General features: G+C 40.2%; 1 protein-coding gene across 8 annotated transcripts in view; it reads right to left on the reverse strand.

Annotated features, from left to right (window-relative positions):
• LOC140493786 (leucine-rich repeat-containing protein 4C-like) overlaps positions 1–18,274 on the reverse strand; it is a 991,485-nt gene that overhangs the window by 577,261 nt on the left and 395,950 nt on the right. For 7 of the 8 annotated variants that reach the window (XR_011963766.1, XM_072592659.1, XM_072592652.1 and 4 more), the window contains exon 3: positions 16,809–16,876. The exons of the other annotated variant lie outside the window; for it this stretch is intronic. The gene's annotated coding sequence lies outside the window, so the exon portion shown is untranslated. The remainder of the gene's footprint in view (positions 1–16,808; positions 16,877–18,274) is intronic. 8 annotated transcript variants of the gene reach the window in all.

Genomic DNA, 18,274 nt, shown 5'->3' on the forward strand with positions numbered 1-18,274 from the left:
CCCAACCCAATCTAGTCTCACCTGCCAGCACCTGGCCCATATCCCTCCAAACTCTTCCTATTCATATACCCATCCAAATGCCTCTTAAATGTTGCAATTGTACCAGCCTCCACCACATCCTCTAGCAGCTCATTCCATATATGTACCCACCCTCTGTGTGAAAATGTTGCCCCTGAGGTCTCTTTTATATCTTTCCCCTCTCACCCTAAATCTATGCCCTCTAGTTCTGGACTCCCCGACCCCAGGAAAAAGACTTTGTCTATTTATCCTATCAATGCCCCTCATAATTTTGTAAACCTCTACAAGGTCACCCCCTCAGCCTCTGACACTCCAGGGAAAACAGCCCCGGCCTGTTCAGCCTCTCCCTGTAGCTCAGATCCTCCAACTCTAGCAACATTCTTGTAAATCTTTTCTGAACCCTTTCAAGTTTCACAACATCTTTCCAATAGGAAAGATACCAGATTTGCACGCAATATTCCAACAGTGGCCTAGCCAATGTCCTTTACAGCCACAACATGACCTCCTAGTTCCTGTACTCAATACTCTGACCAATAAAGGAAAGCATACCAAATGCCTTCTTCGCTATCCTATCTACCTGCGACTCCACTCCAAGGTCTCTCTGTTCAGCAACACTCGCTAGGTCCTTACCATTAAGTGTATAAGTCCCGCTAAGATTTGCTTTCCCAAAATGCAGCACCTCGCATTTATCTGAATTAAACTCCATCTGCCACTTCTCAGCCCATTGGCCCATCTGGTCCAGATCCTGTTGTAATCTGAGGTAACCATCTTCGCTGTCCACTACACCTTCAATTTGGTGTCATCTGCAAACTTACTAACTGTACCTCTTATGCTGGCATCCAAATCATTTATGTAAATGACAAAAAGTAGAGGGCCCAGCACCGATCCTTGTGGCACTCTACTGGTCACAGGCCTCCAGTCTGAAAAACAACCCTCCACCACCACCCTTTGTCTTCTACCTTTGAGCCAGTTCTGTATCCAAATGGCTAGTTCTCCCTGTATTCCATGAGGTTTGGAAGAATTATTCCTGTTGACCAATTGCACTCCCAGGAATGTAATACAAGTTGCTCATCTTTGATTAGTTTTTTTAACACAGACATAATGCAACACTGTGATATCAATAATACTTTTCTTTGCTGAGATGTGATGTGCACATTTCAATGTGGCCCTCATGATGATAATACAACTCAACAGTTTGAATGCTGGGCTTTAGGAACAGATTGCTGAGACCTTTCCATTGGAAGTGAAAACATCTCATAACAGTTCAAATTTAACAGTTCAAACCTTTAATTCAGTGCAAGTACGGGAATCTTCAGATGATTTTGTTATATGCATCAGTCATCACCATTATACAATGTATAAGTGACAAAAGAACGCAAACAATTAAGTTATTTGTTCACGTGCACTATATAGTCAGATGTATTCATAAGGCTTGTAGTGCGATAATATTAGTGATATGGCAGTTGCAAAATATTGTTAGATTTAACCAATGATTGATCCATATGCATACCAATCACAATATTGAATGATTTGAAACATTTTCTACACTTTACAGGTGACAGCTGTCTTGTCCATACTACTACTCAAGTTATAGACCTTGTATTATATTCCATTACACCAGTCTCTTTTGCCATTTCGCGACAGCTATCTGCAGTAGACATCATCAACACAAGTCTTCAGATTGATATTCTGCATGAGCTTAAGTCAATCAAACCACAGCAAGAAAAGTGATGCATTTTTGTATGAATCATAACTGAAATCTGTTGCATAATGTTTCATTCTCTCTAATGTATAACAGGGGTTTACGACACTTCTGGTAGAGTATTGCTCCTTTGCTGATATAAACCAGGACTCGCATTTCCAGGCCATTTCTCATTTTGGAATCAGGCCAAGGCTGAGCAAATATTAAACCCTCTATTACCTCCACAGAGAGGGCTGACGAACATTGAGACTGAGCAACAATGGTTGCTGCAGCAATCACAATGGTTGTGGATTAATTAGATTTTTATATTTAGATTGCATTGTCATGTGTAATCAAGTACAGAAATGCAGAAATACAATGAAAAGTATATAATGTCGCCACACATGGTGCCATCTCATGTAAAAAGGTAACTAGGTACAAAACACATCGTTAAAAAGTAGTAAGAGAAACAGAGTTAAAACGTTAAGCATTACCTTCATAGAATAAGTAGAAAAATAAAGAAATAAAGTAACAGCTAACATTAAAGTCCTTTTTAATTTTAACTGGAAAAAATAAAGGTGAATATGTGCAACAGGAGGTAGGAAGAGGAGCTTCTTCAAAGGTGCTCGAACAATGTTGAATAGGTAAAAGTGAAACCAAACAAGGGAAGCCACAGTAGTGAAGAAGGAGAGAGCTTTGGGAAAGGCTCTTGTGATTAAATACAAAAGAATACGGGGACATTTATGAGGGGGGAAAGAGGAGAGAATTGGCCATAGTCATAGCATCAGAGAACATCATTCATGGCTTTATATTTGGGCTCTGTTTGCATAATGAGAGTGAGGGAAACCTAATTAAAGAAATTTAACCAAGATCTTTGAAGGTGATGAGTAGTATGGGGATAGATTGATAGTGGGGATAAAGATTCACCAGCATTTCTTTCAGTAGAATGATAACAATGATTCTGGAAATTAGAAAAACAGCACATTTGTAGATGGGACCATTTATAATGTTGATTAAATGGGAGGCGAGAGAAATTGATGTTTAATGAATGTTTAAGGTTGAGGTAGAGAAAAATTGTAACGTTGGAGTAGGTAGGAAAGGGGAGTTGGGGTGGAGAACAGAGAGGGATTAAGATCCAGAACTCAAGGATGAGAATGGTGGAGGTCTGATTAATTGGTAAATAGACTCAGCTGAGGTTTACACTGTGAAGAAATGTCTAAGTTCCTGACAATTATTTGAAATAAGGGATGAAACAAACAGAATACTAAAGAAGCAGTTGTTACACATCTGGATTTCTTTTGAGCTTAAAGCAACATCTTTTCTATTTTTGGACCAACATTGAAATGAGGTCAGGAGCTCAGTGCACCTGATGGAACCCAAATTGTAGAGTCATAGAGATGTACAGCATGGAAACAGACCCTTCGGTCCCACACGTCCATGCCGACCAGATATCCTAACTGCCAGCACTCGGCCCATATCCCTCCAAACCCTTCCTGTTCATATACCCATCCAGATGTCTTTTAAATGTTGCCATTTTACTAGCCTCCACCATTTCCTCTGGCAGCCCATTCTACACAATGCACAACCCTGTGCTTGAAAAAGTTGCCCGTTAGGTCTCTTTCATTTCTTTCCCCTCTCACCATAAACCTATGCCATCTCGTTCTGGACATCCCCACCTCAGGGGAAAGATCTTGTCTACTTACCTTATCCATGCCCCTCATGATTGTATAAAACTCTATAAGGTCAAACCTCGGCCTCCGACGCTCCAGGGAAAACAGCCCCAGTCTATTCGACCACTCTCTATAACTCAAATCCTCTAATCCTGGCAACATCCTTGTAAATCTTTTCTGACCCTTTCAAGTTTCACATCATCCTTCCAATAGGAGGGAGACCAGAATTGCACACAATATTCCAAACATGGCATAACCAACGTTATGTACAGCCACAACATGACCTCCCAACGCCTGTACTCAATACTCTGACCAATAAAGGAAATTGACTGCAGGTTAGTGCTAATTTTCTGTCTTTTTGATAGTATAACAACAATTCCTTCATTCACTTTGCTATAGATTGAGAGAAGACTGATGGAGCGATAATTGGCTTGGGTTATATTTGTCCTGCTTTTTGTGGACTGGACATACTTGGGAATTTTTCCACATTATTGGGGAGATGCCAGTGTCATAACTATACTGAGCCATTATGACCAGGAACAGGAATAGATCTTTCCCAAGATCTTCAGTACTATGGCCCTAATGTTGTCAGATTCGAAAGGCTTTGGAATATTCAGTGTCTTCCACTGAATCTTTTTAACAGATGGAGTGAATCCAATTGGCTGAAGACAGGATCTAAGAGAAAGTGAGGACTGCAGATGCTGGAGATCTGAGTTGAAAAGTGTGGTACTGGAAAAGCACAGCAGGTCAGGCAGCATCTGAGGAGCAGGAGAATCAATGTTTTGGATATAAGCCCTTCCTCCTGGCTCAGTGCCAGGGGTACCCAGGCACCAAGAATCTCACCCGACAAAACACAATGTGAAAACTGGAGAATTCAGCTAATTCTGTCAACTGGGGTTTGTGTTCAATAGGAGAAAGTGATGGGAAACACATTGACATTTGGTTTTGGCTTATAAAGAGTGAGAGGGGTAGGTCCTGAATACCAACAGGAGTAAAGAAAATGCTGAAAACAATGTCAAGAGTTAAAAAGACAATACCTCACAGAGTAGTTGAGATAGGAAGCCTCACAACCTTTTAAAAGTAGTAGGAGAGACTAAAACATGAGGGCATAGACTCAGAGTAAAGGGATGACCCTTTATAACTGAGATAAGGAGGAATTTCTTCAGCCAGATGGTGCTTAATCTGTGGAAGTTTTTGTTTACCATGGCTGTAGTGGGTCAAGTGTATTTAAGACAGAGATAGATGGTTCTTCATTGGTAAAGACATCAAGAATTATGGGGAGAAGGCAGGAGAATGGGGATTAAGAAACATTTCAGCCATAATTGAATGGCAGTGCAGATTTGATGGCCTGAATGGCCTAATACTACTCCTACCTTTATGGTCGTATCGTCTGAGTAATTGGATGAGCATTTGAAATGTCATAACACTCAAGGTTATGGGCCAAGTGCTGGAAAGTGAGGCTAGTGTAGATTCTGTGTTTTTGTCTGTGCAGATTTGATGGGGCAAAAGACTTCTTCAGTACTGCATGTTTCTATGATGGCATAATTTATTTTCCAAATACCACTGACTTACTAATCATTTAAATCTACCATATAACACAGGAACATCAAACTTATGAGTCAATCTGCTGTGCACATCTACACCACAATGCTGAAAAACAATTATTCAACTCATTGTAGAAATCAAACATTAGATAGTAAAGATCTAGCATGCCTTTATGTCTCATCAGTTACACAAGAATGCAACTTTTTCAGTGATGGTTCACAGTCCAGAAAAACAGACATTTCCGAGTAATTGGAGATCCCAGTTACAAATGACGCCAATTTAATTTAATGTTGCTTAGCAACTTCACACTGCAGTATATCGCAAACACTTGAAATTTCAAATGGCTGTTCACCACAGTGTTATTTTCTTAATTATTGATTTCCTGAACTCTGTTTAACATCATGTATCCCTGCAAATGAACAGAGAAAATATTCATTGCATTTTAGTAATTGAACATTTTAAAACTGTATCTTTAATCAGATTTTAATCTGGAATGGATTGATTGTGAGAGTCCTGGAACCTATATTTACAGCAGGAACAATAATAAATTAGCTAATTAAACAGATTAAGCTCTTAGTTTTTTCAGAGATCGGACACCATTGGTGCAGGTTCACATTCTGTCCTTTAAACACAGAAATTGGAAAATCAAGCATGAATCTGAAAAATGCAAGGACTAAAACTCATTGCTGGTTGTTTTTGGTTTCCAATATTTCTCTGCTAATTTCATGTGGGTTGTCAAATGATGGAGACTGCACAAAGAGATAAGGATGATATACATCATTTATAGTTCCAAAAACATTGCGTATGATTGGAGAGAGGAAACAGGGTTGCACATGATATTATCACAGAATATAGGAAAACTCATCAGTAACTCTGAAATCTGCATCTGCACTAATCAAAGAATCAAAGAGCAGTCTTTGCCTACTGAACTTCAAAATGTAGGCTCTCATTGTATGAAGTTAAAAATCACAAAACACCAGGTTATAGTCTAACAGGTTTATTTAGTAGCACTAGCTTTCGGAGCGCCATTCCTTCATCAGGTGGTTTTGGAGTATACTTCACAGGTGCAGCGCTCTGAAAGCTAGTGCTGCCAAATAAACCTGTTGGACTATAACCTGGTGTTGTGTGATTTTTAACTTTGTACACCCCAGTCCAACACCAGCTCCTCCAAATCACGTCATTGTATTAAACTGACTGCTGCCAATTTGAGAGTCTTACTGAAGAAGAAAGAACTAGTAAGGTCTGAAATTTTCTTGAAACCCTATAATGTCACAGTGTACCTGCTGTGCACCATCAACCTTCCTGTAACAACCCCTTCTACCCAGTTCTGAAGAAGATTCATATCAGACTTGAAGTGGTTAAAACTCACTCAATACCAGGTTATAGTCCAACAGGTTTATTTGGGAGCATTAGCTTTCAGAGTGCCAGTTCTTAATCATCAACCACCTGTGGACTATAGCCTGTCGTTGTGTGATTTTTAACTTTGTCCACCCCAGTCCAACACCAGCACCTTCAAGTCAGGACTTGAAATGTTGACAGTTTCTCTCTCCACAGATGCTGCCAGACCTGCTGAATTTCTCTCACATTCTCTGTACTTGTTTAATATTGCTGCAAACCATCTCCTTAAATCCCTCTCAATTCCATGCTCACCTCCAATGACATGTACAGGAGAACAGTATGCAATCCAATCAACTGCCTTTGCTGGATCCATCACTTCTATCAGTCCACCTGACTGAACCTCTTCTAATGACTGGTCCAAGCCCTGAATTCTACATATTGTTCCTGTTGCTCTTTTTCATGTGCTCTGTCACTCAGCTCATCTTCTCTAGTGGATCCATTTCCTGTTTCCTCAATTCTGCTGACATCAAACTGCTGGTCACCCAACGTCCCATCCTACCCCATGTCAGCTGACATTGTAAACCATAACCATAAGGCCATGAGACATAAGAGCAGAAGGAGGCCACTGGATCATTGGCCAGTCAATGAGATCATGGCCAATTTGATAATCTTCAATTTCACTTTCCTGCTTCACCTCATAACCCTTGATTCACTTATTGACTAAAAATCTATGTCAGCTTTGGTTATACTTAAAGACTGAGCCTTGTCAGCCTTCTGTGGTAAAAAATTCTATAGATTCCATTTGCCTTTCCTATTTTCTGGTGATTTCTATTCAAGTATTTCCTTTTATGCAAATCCCTCTGTCTTGCAGCTCTCTACAATCTTTCTCTATTTAGCTTCTCAATTCTTCCTACCAAAATGCATAACCTCATATTTTCCCACATTATATTCTGTTTTACCTCACATAGGTATTACATGGAGATCAAATTTAAAGATTCGAGAAAATTATGCATAATTCCCTAACTTACCTGTTTTTGGGCAAAGAGTTTCAGAAAGCACAGATAAAATTTCTGTACTTTACATGAAATACAAATAAATATATAAGTATTTCAATAGATTCTAACAACAGGTAAACAATATGAAACTTTGACGTATAACCCTACAAATTAAAATACTAACTCCCTTATAAATACCTCTTCCCTAACAAACACACAAAGATGCACACGCACACAGACACACATACAGGCACGCACATGCGCGCGCGCACACACACACACACGCAAATATAGTCAGGTTAATGGCAGCGGAAGAAGAAAAGACATGGGGGCAATAAAGTGGTCCTGGATCACAGCATTTGCTGAGATTATTTTTGTGCTGATCAAGATGCTGCTTCTCAATGTTCCTTCTGTCAATACTTTCACCTGTTTGCAGGGATGTACAGGGTGACTGGTTCACCCATAAAGGTCCTTGATTTATCATTTGGCAACTTGGAAATGAAAATAAATTGGCTATCCTCAAGTTTCTGGTATGTTTTACTGTAGCAAAAAAAGACAGCACCTGCTTTTGCTTCTGCCAAATATTCACACTGCCAAGCTCTTCAGCTCTCTGTCAGCCATTCACAAAGTGTTGGCGGTAGAAGACCTTTGTCATCAATACTGGGTCACTAGTCCGCTGACCAAACAGCTGCTTGTTGCTGGTTGAAGCTCCATTGGTACTCAACCTTTAGCTCAAGCTTATCTGTAAATTAATTTGCCAGTATTACATGAACGAGCAGCTGTGTGATCAGCACTGACAATGAGTGTCCTTTTAAAAGTTCAGTAATCCTTCAACAATCCTTGGCTAGTTATTCTGTTATTTATCCATCGCAGCTCAAAATCCAAAATACAAAAAAGAAGCAAGATATGATCTTATAATTCCATCTGTCAAGGCTTTGCCCAGTCACGTGACCTGTCTGCATCCCTCTATAGAACCTTTATGCCATCCTTACCATTTGCCATTCCACTTCTTTTGTGTCATCCACTTGGTGAGACTACATTCACTTTCCACTTCGAAGCCTTTAATACGTTTTGTAAATAATGATTTCTTACTTGTTGGATTTCTCTAATTGTAAGGTGCCATGCTGAAAATATCCCCTTAATCCAAATTCTCTGGATGAATACAGAATTTGCTGACTAATAGGATACCAACATGCTCTCATGGGCTCTTACTAAGGAGCATCATGTGCAGTACGTTTTGGAAATGCAAATATATGATGTCCACTTTTTCACTTTATATATTCTGCTTGTTCCCTCTTCAAAGAATTTGACAGGCATGATTTCTGCTTCATGAAGTCATGCTGACTCTACGAAATAAATTACATATTTTGTACTGGTCTGTTATTACATCCTTTACAATCGGCTTTAACATTTCCCAATGAAGAGGTTAATCTATCGTCCCTTTTTTAAAAATTGTCTCCCTCCCTTTTTCCATCAGTGTGTCACATTGGGCGTTCTCCAATCATATGGGACTTTTCCAGAAATAAAAGAAAAAACTTGTAAGATTACCACCAGTGCATCCATTACTCTGTGGTTACTTTGTTTACTATCCAGGGATGCAACTTATCAGGTCCAGGAAACCTCCTGGTCTTTCGTCCCATTTTAGTAAATTTTCTCTAGTAATAAACATTCTACGTTTTTCCATAAATTGTCCCTTGATTACTTTGTTGTTTTGGAATGCTATTAGTGTCTTGAAGCATGATGACTGATGCAAAATATTTATTCAATTCCTCTGACATTATTCTTTACATTTTTGTTTCCTCGTCTTATTCTTTAAAGCCCATGTATTCACTTTAGCCTCTCTCTTCCTTTTCATGCATTTAAAGAAGCTTGTATTATCATTATTAATATTTTATTTTCCAATTTATCTGTAAAACTTTTCTTTCTTTTTATTTTTGCTATCATACTTTAGAGTCATAGAAGTCTACAGTACAAATAAAGGCCATTCAGCCCAATGTATCTGCCCTCTCAAAAAAACAACTAACTATTTTAATCCCATTCTGCGGCCCTTAGCCTTTAGCCCATGACCTCATGTGCTTTGGTATCACAGTTTCCATGTAAATGTTTCGTAAATGTTCTGAGGATTTCAGTCTCTACCACCATTACAGTCAGTGAGCTCCAGCCTCCAACTACACTCTGGGTGACAATGTGTTTTTCCCTTGTATTTCCTCTAAATATTCTGGTCCTTACTTTAAATTTATATTCCTCTGATCATTGATGTCCCACCAAGGGGATAACTTTCTTCCTGTCTACCCTATCCATGTCCCTCATAATGTTAAACGTCTCAATTGTGTCCCCTCTGAATCTCCTCTACTCAAAAGAAAACAATTGCAGTCTGTCTAATCTCTCCTCATAACTGGCACTCTCCAGTCCAGGCAATAGCCTGGTAAATCTGCTCTGCATTCTCTTCAGCCCCATCATATCCCTCCTATAATGTGGATTCCAGAACTGCATATCATACTCTAGCTGTGGCCTAAGCAATGTTTTACAGTTCCAGCATAACCTCCCTGCTATTAAGCCCGAGGCTTGACTAATAAGGCAAGTATACCACATATTTGTTGGTCTTTACAACTTTCGCAATCATCTGGATTACTATTTTTCTCTTTTATTTTGATATTATCCTTATCTTCCTCCATTAATCATGATTGGTTTATCCCTTTCCTAGAGTCCTTTCTCCTCACTGGGATATTTCTTTTGTTGCAAGTCAAAAACTATTCCCTTAAACATATACCATTGCCCCTTAACTATCTGTTCTGTTAAATTGCTTACACATCAGCCAACTTTGCGATCATTCCTTTCAAATTACTCTTATTTAAGTTTAATACAATTGCTTATGACTCAGGGTTGTCCCTCTCACACTCAATGCTAAACTCCTTTATGTTATGGTTCTCTTTCCAAAGAGATCTTTTATTCTGAGATCATTTACTAAATTGCCTCATAACTCATTACCAGATTCAAAGTACTCTGATCCCTGATTGGATCCACAAAATATTCTTCTTGGAAACTATTCCAAATAAACCTTCCAAATTCCACTTCATAGCTACTTCTCCTATTTTATATTCCCTTTTGCCAATTTGCAAGAAGACTAAAATCACTCATGATTAATGCACTGTTTTTTTATGTGCCCTCATGATCACCTGATTTATTCTTGCTCTTACAATACCCCAGTGTCTTTTACTGCTTTTTATTTCTTGTTGCTACACACATGGATTCTACATCTTTTCCTCAAAAACATTTCTTGCCTCTCTGCTTAATACATAGTAACAAAGAATCACACCACTCTTTCCTTCCTTTCTATACTTTTGAAAGTTCACATAGTCATAGAGTCATCGAGATGTACAGCATGGAAACAGACCCTTCGGTCCAACCTGTACATGCCGACCAGATATCCCAACCCAATCTAGTCCTACCTGCCAGCACCCGGCCCATATCCCTCCAAACCCTTCCTATTCATATACCCATCCAAATGCCTCTTAAATGTTGCAATTGTACCAGCCTCCACCACATCCTCTAGCAGCTCATTCCAGACACGTACCACCCTCAGCATGAAAACATTGCGCCTTAGGTCTCTTTTATATCTTTCCCCTCTCACCCTAAATCTATGCCCTCTAGTTCTGGACTCCCCGACTCCAGGGAAAAGACTTTGTCTATTATCCGATCTGGACCCCTCAAATTTTTGAAAACCTCTATAAGGTCAAACCTCAGCCTCTGACGCTCCAGGGAAAACAGCCTCAGCCTGTTCAGCTTCTCCCTGTAGCTCAGATCCTCCAATCCTGGCAACATCCTTGTAAATCTTTTCTGAACCCTTTCAAGTTTCACAACATCTTTCCAATAGGAAGGAGACCAGAACTGCACGTAATAATCCAACAGTGGCCTAACCAATGTCCTGTACAACTGCAACATGACCTCCCAACTCCTGTACTTGATATTCTGACCAATAAAGGAAAGCATACCAAACGCCTTCTTCACTATTCTATACACCTGCGACTCCACTTTCAAGGAGCTATGAACCTGCACTCTCCAAGGTCCCTTTGTTCAGCAACACTCCCTAGGACCTTACTATTAAGTGTGTAAGTCCTGCTAAGATTTGCTTTCCCAAAATGCAGCAACTCGCATTTATCTGAATTAAACTCCATCTGCCACTTCTCAGCCCATTGGCCCATCTGGTCCAGATCCTGTTGTAATCTGAGATAACCCTCTTCACTGTCCACTACACCTCCAATTTTGGTGTCATCTGCAAACTTACTAACTGTACCGCTTATGCTCGCATCGAAATCATTTATGTAAATGACAAAAGGTAGAGGGCCCAGCACTGATCCTTGTGGCACTCCACTGGTCACAGGCCTCCAGTCTGAAAAACAACCCTCCACCACCACCCTCTGTCTTCTACCTTTGAGCCAGTTCTGTATCCAAATGGCTAGTTCTCCCTGTATTCCATGTGATCTAACCTTACTAATCAGTCTCCCATGGGGAACCTTGTCGAACGCCTTACTGATGTCCATATAGATCACAACTACTGCTCAGCCCTCATCAATCCTCTTTGTTACTTCTTCAAAAAACTCAATCAGTTTGTGAGACATGATTTCCCATGCATAAAGCTATGTTGACTATTCCGAATCAGTCCTTGTCTTTCCAAATACATGAACATCCTGTCCCTCAGGATTCCCTCCAACAACTTGCCCACCACCGAGGTCAGCCTCACCAGTCTATAGTTCCCTGGCTTGCCTTTACCGCCCTTCTTAAACAGTGGCACCTCACCTGTGACTATCGATGATACAAATATCTCAGCAAGAGGCCCAGCAATCATTTCTCTAGCTTCTCACAGAGTTCTCGGGTACACCTGATCAGGTCCTGGGGATTTATCCACCTTTAACCGTTTCAAGACATCCAGCACTTCCTCCTCTGTAATCTGGACATTTTGCAAGATGTCACCATCTATTTCCTTATAGTCTATATCTTCCATATCCTTTTCCACAGTAAATACTGATGCAAAATATTCATTTAGTATCTCCCCCATTTTCTGTGACTCCACACAAAGGCTGCCTTGCTGATCTTTGAGGGGCCCTATTCTCTCCCTAGTTACCATTTTGTCCTTAATATAGTTGTAAAAACCCTTTGGATTCTACTTAATTCTATTTGCCAAAGCTATCTCATGTCCCCATTTTGCCCTCTTGATTTCCCTCTTAAGTATACCCCTACTTTCTGTATACTCTTCTAAGGATTCACTCGATCTATCCTGTCTATACCTGACATATGCTTCCTTCTTTTTCTTAACCAAACTCTCAATTTATTTAGTAATACAGCATTCCCTATACCTACCAGCCTTGCCTTTCACCCTGACAGGAATATACTTTCTCTGGACTCTTGTTATCTCATTTCTGAAGGCTTCCCATTTTCCAGCCATCCCTTTACCTGCAAACATCTGCCTCCAATCAGCATTCGAAAGTTCTTGCCTAATGCCGTCAAAATTGGCCTTTCTCCAGTTTAGAACTTCAACTTTTAGATGTGATCTATCCTTTTCTATTACTATTTTAAAATGAATAGAATTATGGTCGCTGGCCCCAAAGTGCTCCCCCACTGACACCTCAGTCACCTGCCCTGCCTTATTTCCCAAGAGTAGGTCAAGTTTGCACCTTCTCTAGTAGGTACATCTACACACTGAATCAGAAAATTGTTTTGTACACACTTAAGAAATTCCGTTCCATCTAAAGCTTTAATACTATGGCAGTCCCAGTCGATGTTTGGAAAGTTAAAATCCCCTACCATAACTACGCTATTATTCTTACAGATAGCTGAGATCTCCTTACAAGTTTGTTTCTCAATTTCCCTCTGACTATTGGGGGGGGTCTATAATACAATCCCAATAAGGTGATCATCCCTTTCTTATTTCTCAGTTCCACCCAAATAACTTCCCTGGATGTATTTCCAGGAATATCCTCCCTCAGCAGAGCTGCAATGCTATCCCTTATCAAAAATGCCACTCCCCCTCCTCTCCTGCCTCCCTTTCTATCCTTCCTGTAGCATTTGTATCCTGGAACATTAAGCTGCCAGTCCTGCCCATCCTTGAGCCATGTTTCCGTAATTACTATGATATCCCAGTCCCATGTTCCTAACCATGCCCTGAGTTCATCTGCCTTCCCTGTTAGGCCCCTTGCATTGAAATAAATGCTGTTCAATTTATTAGTCCTACCTTATCCCTGCCTGCCCTGGCTGTTTGACTCACTTCTGTTCTCAGCTGTACCCATCTCAGATCAATCTCTTTCCTCACTATCTCCCTGGGTCCCACCCCCCCACCTTACTAGTTTAAATCCTCCCAAGCAGTTCTAGCAAATTTCCCTGCCAGTATATTAGTCCACTTCCAATTTAGGTGCAATCCGTCCTTCTTGTACAGGTCACTTCTACCCCAAAAGAGATTCCAATGATCCAAAAATGTGAATCCTTCTCCCATACATCAGCTCCTCAGCCATGCATTCATCTGCTCTACCCTCCTATTCCTGCCCTCACTAGCTCATAGCACTGGGAGTAATCCAGATATTACTATCCTTGAGGACCTCCTTTTTAAATTCTGCCTAACTCTCTGTAATCTCCCTTCAGAGTCTCAACCTTTTCCCTTCCAATGTCATCGGTTCCAATGTGGACAATGACCTCCTGCTGGCCCCTCTTCCCCGTGAGAACATTCTGCACCCTGTCTGAGACATCCTTGATCCTGGCACCAGGGAAACAACACACCAGTCTGCTTTTTCTCTGCTGGCCTCAGAAACGTCTGTCTGTACCTCTGATTATAGAATCCCCTAACACAATTGATCTCTTGAAAGCCAACGTACCCCTCGTTGCATTAGAGCCAGTCTCAATACCAGAAACTTGGCTGTTGGTGTTACGTTCCCCTGAGAATCCCTACATTTTCCAAAACAGCATATCTGTTTGAAATGGGTATATCCACAAAAGACTCCTGCACCAGCTGCCTCCCTCTCTTACCCTTCCTGGAGTTAACCTATCTATGTGACTGTATCTGAGATTTTCCCCCATCCCTATAACTGCCATTCATCACATACTGTTGCTGTTGCAAATTCCTCATCGCTTCTATCTGTCTCTCCAACCGATCCACTTGATCTAATAAGATTCGCATCCAACAGCATTTATGGCAGATATAATCCGCAGTAACCCTTAAACTCTCTTTAAACTCCCACATCTGACAAGTAGTACATATCACTGCAAAGGCCATTTTTGCTCCTTCACAATCTACAGACCTAGAAAATAACACCGTCTTATTCCTCTACAAACACTGCCCCAGATTAAATTAATAGCTATGGCTTATATTTTAAGTGTAATCAAGAGACTTATCTCCAAAAACACATAATCAAGAAGAATCCACTGTCCCCACTACTGTAGCCTTTCTCTTGGACAGACTTAAAACAACAATTAACTTATCTGCTTCTGTGCTGTGAGCTTCGCCCAACAGTTCCTCCAAGATTAGTTGTGAATTTCATTGTTTGGTAATTTTCCCAGATGCACTCCGATGTCCAGCGATACACGAATTCAAAAAGCAAAGGCAGTAACTGTGCAGGTTTTCTCTCTCTCTGTCTCCTGCACTGTCCTCACCATGTGTTTCCTTTGTCTGCTCTTGTCCCTTTTAAAACTGCTGTTTTGACATTTTTTTTTCCAAAGTTCCCAAACAATGCAACAGCATATAAAACAGTAATTGCTGCTCCTGGAATTCAAGGAAATCACCTCCAACACCTAAAATACCTCAAAAAAAAGGAGCAACTCTTACAGCCAGAATTTTTTCCCATCCTCCATCTTGGATTACCCAGAATCCTCCAGAACATTTAGTTCTTAAATTTGATCCCTTTTGTAACTGTGTCTTCCTAATGGATAAAACATTCAGAACCATATACTGAAAAATTCACCAGAGATCATTGACACCATTTTCTAAACACATAACCCATAAACACCTGGAAGAAATAGGGCAGCAGATCCATTGAAACATGTTCTCCTCCAAGTTTCCCTCCAAGTCAATCACCAATCTGACATTTATTGCCATGCCTTCAATGTCACTGGGTCAAAATCCTGAAATTTCCTCCCTAACTGTATTGAGAGTCTACCAACAATACATGGCCTGCAGAGATTCAGGAAGCTCACCATCACCTTCTCGAGATAATCTAGGAATGGCACAGCAAGCAACGCCCATGTCCCATGAGTGACTTCAAATGAAAAACACTTCAACCTGGGATCCTCACATAACTGACATAATTGATTCTCAGAGTAAAACAGTTTCCTATGTGGAAAGATGGTTGCTATGCCTTTTGGATTTTAGAAGAATGAGAGATGGTCTTATTGAAGCATATGAGATGTTGAGGGGACTTGACAAGATGGATACTGAAAGGACGCTTCCCCTCATCAGAGAGGTAGGTTTAAGGTAAGGGATTTGCCATTTGAAAGGGTAACTTGTCTGGAGAATTCCCTTCCCCAGAGTAGTGATTTGATTTGATTTATTGGAGTCACACATACTGAGATACAGTGATAAATATTGTACAGCATGCTAACCAGCCAAATCACAACTTACAAGTATACCTCAGGGATGTAGAATCGAACAAAGAATATAGTGTTCCAGCTATGGAGAAGATGCAGAGAAATATCAATTCTGATATATGAGAGGTCCGTTCATAAGTCTGATAACAGTGGGGAAGAAGCAGCTCTTTGCAGGGCAATTGGAAAATTTTAAGGTTGAGTTAGATTGACCCTTTTGTTAATTTAGAGTTTAAGAACATAGGAAATAGGCAGGTAAATAAAGAAAGGGCCATGATCAGATCAACCATGATCTTTTCAAATGGTGGTGCAGGTCTCGAATGCTCTCCTGCTGTTCTTCATTCACGTGCTCGTGTATGACCACACAAGCTCCCTAGGTACTTGTATTCCTCTAATTCTGGACTCTTGTTGGTTCCCAATTATGATTATTCCATCATTATTTCAGTTGCCTTTGTCCCAAGTTCTGGAAAGCGCTCGCTACATTTCTTAGTATCTCACTTTCTTTCTGAGGCCACTCGTTACAATCTAACGCTTTGACCAAGTTTTTCAGCATCTGACTTGGTAGCTCTTTATGAGTCACAGTAATGTTTAAAATAATAATGGTGTTCAGCAACTTTGAACTTTTCATCATATTAAAGGTGCCATATGATTGTAAATGCATGATATTCCCTGAGACCATTAGATTAATAGCATTGGTAAACACTATGCCACCACAATATGTAAGTAGCAGTGATAGAGTGCTGTGCTGCACTGAGTAGAAGGTAGATTTCTGAAAGCAATATTGCTTTGTGTTATTCACAGGGGAAAATGTAAACAAAAGCACCAAACAAAACAAGGCTACTGACTAGTCATCAAGTTACACAACAGTATGCACTGTGTTATATGTTCAGTACACATTATAAATCTCTAAATTTCTCCTTCCTTTGGCTTCTGAAGATCCGATATTACATTAAAATGAATCTTCTGAAATATTCCAGCCAATGGAGTCACACTCACCATTTGAAAGCAAGTGAAGTACACTTCTTTTCTTCCACAACATTTGCTGTCGTTTGGCTCTCAAAGACCTGGAAACATTAAAAAAAAAATCCTCAGAGAAGGTCGTGACTATCAATGCAAAGAGTAAAGCATGGCTGTCTTGCTTTAAATCATTTTTTGAAAGGAAGTAATGTAGTTTACAAAGTCTACCTTCTGCCTCCCTCCCTTCTTAAACAGGAGTGCTACATTTGCCATTTTCCAGTCCTCTCAGATCCTCCGTGACTCCAGTGGTTCCTGAAAGATCACCACTCATGCATCTACAATCTCCTCAGCTATTTCCTTCAGAGCTCTGGGGCATTGTCTATCTTTTCCAGATGATTGATCCATCTTCAGAACACTCAGTTTCCCAGCACAATCTCCTTAATGATGGCCACTACATTCACCTCTGCCCCAGATTCTCCTGAAGTTCTGGTATGCTGCTGGTATGTTTCACTGTGAAGATTGATGCAAAGTACCTATTCAGTTCCTTTGTTGCTTCTTTGCTCCCCATTACTGCTTCTCCAGTCTAATTTTTGTGCAGTCCAATGTCCACTCTTGCCTCTCTCTTAGTTTTCACATATCTAAAAAAACCTCCTGCATTTAAAAAAAAAATGACTAGATAGCTTATACTTCATCTAGTCCCCCTTATTGCTCTTCTATCCCCTGCTCTTCATTGAAGGCTTCCCAATCCTTTGACTTTGCATCTTCACCACAATGTATTGACCTGAGATCTCCAGAAAGCATACAATAAAATGTGACATCAAATTGCAAAAAATAAATGCTCATGGTTTTGGGGATAGCATTTGGGGTGTAGATAGAAGACCAGATATCTCACTGGAAGCAAAGAGTAAACATCAAGGGGTATTTTTCAGTTTGATATATGTAATGAGTGGTGTGCCACAGGGATCAGTGTTGGGAGCTCACATGTTTACAAAATCTAGAAATGACTTGGTTGAAAGAATTATGTTCTATCAAAGACAGGAAGTGACTACAAGAAGATATAAATCAAGGCCAGAAATATCTGATGAGACCCAGTAGGTCTGGCAGTATCTGTGGGGAGAAAGCAGAGTTAACAGTTCAAGTCCAGTAGCTCTGGTGAACAAGCTCAGATGAAGAGTCAAAACTTGTGCTGCTGGAAAAGCACAGCTGATCAAGAAGCATTAAAGGAGCAGGAGACTCGACGTTTTGAGCATAAGCTCTTCATTAGGAATGTTTAAGAGTCACCAGACTTGAAATGTTCACTCTATATTCTCTCAGATGCTGCTGAGTTTCTCCAGCAATATCTGTTTTTGTTTCAGCTCTCTGGTATTCACAGTTCTTTAATTATACTTGATGTTATAGAATGTCCAAATGAGTAGAAGATCTGAAAAATATCGTGGGAAAATATGAAATTATCTTTTTTAACAGGAAGAATGAAAGTCTATCAACTAAATGGTGAGAGATTGCAG

The sequence above is a fragment of the Chiloscyllium punctatum genome, chromosome 22 (genome assembly GCF_047496795.1).
Source record: "Chiloscyllium punctatum isolate Juve2018m chromosome 22, sChiPun1.3, whole genome shotgun sequence".
Classification (NCBI taxonomy): domain Eukaryota; kingdom Metazoa; phylum Chordata; class Chondrichthyes; order Orectolobiformes; family Hemiscylliidae; genus Chiloscyllium; species Chiloscyllium punctatum.